Below are 3,944 nucleotides of genomic sequence, written 5' to 3' on the forward strand. Positions count from 1 at the left end.
AGTCTGAGCTGCATACCTGTCATTGTATTTCTTCTCTTATATGTTGTTCATCTATCAGCCTTATAAATAACACAATTGCCAGAAAAATGTTTTGCATTGTACTAGATAAGTTACATGCAAGTTATTATGTAACAGATACATTTGCACTTTAAGTTTCAACAGCGATGTTGTTAATCTTTTGTTAGGTTTATGCATAAAAACCACTTGGTTTTGATAATGTTTTGGCTTCAAATATGCATGTTGGGTGGCACAATCCCAGCAGAAAATACAGTAATGTCCCCAGGTTGTTCTTATGCACTATTTGTGCATTTTCCTACAAAAAGTAATGCAATACAATTTGTACGTATCAACCTCTCTCAATGATGAGCCAACAATTTGTGCATAACCCACTTATTTTAGAGTTTTGTAATCACATGATCAATGCACTGATGGGAGTAAAGAAGGAAGCAGCGTGGAGCAGTCTGGTGAGGAGGCAGGCTGAGGTGGTGGATGGGTCACAAAACACAGGACTTTCCCCAGGGATTTTCCCCAAGTGACTGACAATCAGAGCCGTGGGAACTTTAAGGTACGTCATCACCATGTTTCTTTTCCTAAACCTAACCACAGTAACTTCACCTGTCTAAACCTAACCTCTGTAATTTTACGTTAATTATGTAACTTTATGTCAAGGACATAATGTCATTCGTAGAGCACAAATTCATAGAATATCATACAAAGTGTTTTGTGTTCATTTTTGTAGGATATCAACAGTTGTATGAGTGTCATAATTCTGGGTTTGTTTATAGTCTGTCCTATGGACTTTGTTTTAGACTTTTCTGTTTGTGTTCCTCGCTTCATGTTTTTCATTCATGTTTAATCTGCTTCCTGTTTTATTTTGTAGATCCTCTCCTCGTGTTGTATTTGGTTTTACTTCCTGTCGTTGTGTGTTTTCCCGCCTGTTTTCTGTCACACCTGTCTCGTTAGTCCTTCCCTGTACCCAGAGAGGCTGTTTACACGTACACGGTGATTTTGATAAACAGAGACATCTTCCTTCGTTTGTGCCCTTCATTTACACGCAAACGGAGATTTCTCCTCTGGAAACGAGTCTTTTGGAAAACTCCGGTTGTGCGTTTGCATGTAAACTGAGATAAACAGAGTTATAGGAAGCCGACGTCACAGTATGCGCCGGAACTTGCGCCTGTGTCAAAAGTGCGACCTATGTTGCTATGGTGACAATGGATACATGGAAGGCTTGAGCTTGTCGTTACACTGCCACCTACAGGTTTGGCATGCTCTTGTGTATATATACACGGGTAAGTGTAAACGAAGATCTTTTTGAAAACGGAGACGGTGAAATGTCCGTTTATGAAAATAGCCGGCAACGTGTAAACGGCCTCAGAGTCTTCTGGTCTTCTGGCAGTTTTCTTTTTAACATCGGTGATGCAGAACATATCAGTAAGGCCACTGTATGCAGAGCTGTGAGAAAAATGAGACTTGCGCTGAAATGTCTGCTAAACTTTTTTGTTGTGTTCCCTGGGCACAAACCTGTGAGCGTCATCAAGGAGGAGCTCCACAGGATTGCAGGTGAATGATGTAGAAATCAGTTAAAATTTATGATTACAACTCATATTCTGTTAATGATATGGTGCTGCAACCTCAGACTGGGATTACTAATTTGAATTTCTTTTAGGATTTCCTGGTGTGATTGGCTGCATAGATGGATCACACATTCCTATCACTGCTCCCTCACAAAATGAAGGGGATTATGTGAATAGGAAGTCCATTCACAGCATTAATGTGCAGGTAAATTCACTACTGTCTCAAAATGTCAAAGACTGCACCACACTGTAAAAACTCGTACCAAGAACATTTGTCTTTTTTCTAGTCATAATGTCTCATTTCTAGTCAAAACAAATCTCATTACTGTACACTTAAAATAAGACACATCCCCTAAAAAGTAATTTGTTCTTAGACAATTTTCGCTTGTTTCAAGAAAATTTTCACTTGAAATAAGTAGAAAAATCTGTCAGTGGAGCAAGTGTTATTTCTACTTATTGCAATTGCAATTGAAAATGTGCTTGAAACAAGTGAAAATTGTCTAAGAACAAGTTACTTTTTAGGGAATGTGTCTTATTTTAAGTGTAAAGAGATTTGTTTTGACTAGAAATTAGACATTTTGACTGATAACTACCATATGTCATTCTCTGCACTGTCAGGATCATATGTGATGCAGCCCACATCATAACCAATGTGGAGGCCAAGTGGCCTGGGTCTGTGCATGACTCACAGATATATCGTGAGTCTAATCTGAGCAACATAATGGAACATGGTAAGCAGCCTAAAGTCTTGCACAATATAATTCACTTGTCTCCCTCCTTTAATGCACTCAAATGTATCCACTATGCATTACAGGAGAGTTTGATGGCTTTCTGCTGGGTGACAGGGGTTACCTATGCCAGCCTACGTTACTGACCCCTTACCCTGACCCAGGCCCCCAACAGAACTTCAACCTGGCCCATTGCAGGATGACATTAAATTATACAGTTGCACATGAATTCTACAGAATTAACCTTTGGCATTTACTGAACATCTTACTGTGTGAATCTGTGCTGTGGAGGTTAATGGACCCTCCTCCTGCTGCCCAGCCATGCTCTATTAAAAAGGATAAGAATATCTGTTAATACTTAAGTGTACGGTAAATGTCACTCTATAATCCACAAAAGAATGTTAAGGAATGTGAATGGGGAGGAAACTATCAGTAACAACATCAAGATGTTGGCCCCTCAGGCTCCCTCTCTGTGGCAGCAGACAATGTGACATCATCATCCCCATCATCCTGTGAAGATGAGTGTTGTGTTTCAGTATACTTTAAACTACTGTATGGCATAATCTATGGAGTATTGGCTACTTACAGTTGCAGTGACATAAGGATCCATAAGAGAGAGAACGCCATCAGAATCTTTTGGGACAAAAGAAAAACCCATTAAAGGGAAATTAATATTTCCATGAACTATATGGGCCCAAAAGAAGACATAGGCCTAGGCCTATTGCATCTTATGAAGGCTGGTGGCTCCTGGGGGGTGACTGGCTCAGAAGATGAGCTCCCTTCAGGAATTCCCTCTGCCACTGGCCTCTCAGTGTTTTGGCTCAGGGCCAGCTCCTCTGCCTCTGTCAGAGGTGATGGTGGTGGTCCTCCACCAGTTTTACGGGCCTCAGCCTTTCTGTTGGCTGAGTAGAAGTCAGATGTTACTTTAAATAGGCCTAATTTAACAGGATACAGGTGAGAGGACATTTATGTGTGTGAAAACAGCATTATGTTGGGGATAATGCACACTGAAACAGCCACTGAATGATATTTACTGGTAAACATGATTCAAATCAGGTAACCCCATGAGACTACTATGCTGAAGTCTCATCTGTTTGAACGATGTTTTTATATTTCATTTTGAGCTGCTTCCACGTTCTTTTTTCACCCGTGGGATTGCATCTAAGTGAAATAAATTTTAGCTTTAATACCATCCCACCAGTTTTCACCTAATAGGATTATGTGATTACACACATGAATAAAATACATTTAAACTTACGCATTGACTCGAGCAGCAATTTTCTCCCATGCCGACTCCCTCTCCTTTGTAGCTGCAGCCGTGTTACTCCTTTTTCTAAAGATTTCTTCAAATTCGCTGTATGAGCGCATTAAAATTTCCAACTCTACCAGCGTAAAATATGGCGACCTTTTTTTGTCACCTGTTGCCATGGTGAATCATAGTATCGGGTCTCCATTGATGATGGCTTTTGAAAGTCGTGGTGCATGCGCTTAACTCAGAGTGAACATACTCTGTGTTGATTGAACTGATTGAAATCAGCCGTTCTGAAACACGTAACCCAGAGTTTCCCATCTCAGAGTTATTCAACTCAGAGTTCAGGGTTAGGCTCAGAGTTTGTTGAACCTCCTTTCTGAAACGGAC

The 3,944-nt window shown here is 40.4% G+C and overlaps 1 long non-coding RNA gene across 1 annotated transcript; it reads left to right on the forward strand.

Annotated features, from left to right (window-relative positions):
• Window positions 1-1,180: 1,180 nt before the first annotated feature.
• LOC125897436 (uncharacterized) lies at window positions 1,181-2,847 on the forward strand. The gene is made up of 4 exons (XR_007450427.1): window positions 1,181-1,563; window positions 1,670-1,782; window positions 2,196-2,308; window positions 2,392-2,847. It is a non-coding gene; the product is annotated as an uncharacterized LOC125897436 (long non-coding RNA).
• Window positions 2,848-3,944: the final 1,097 nt, after the last annotated feature.

This window comes from Epinephelus fuscoguttatus, linkage group LG11 (assembly GCF_011397635.1).
Source record: "Epinephelus fuscoguttatus linkage group LG11, E.fuscoguttatus.final_Chr_v1".
Taxonomy (NCBI): Eukaryota; Metazoa; Chordata; class Actinopteri; order Perciformes; family Serranidae; genus Epinephelus; species Epinephelus fuscoguttatus.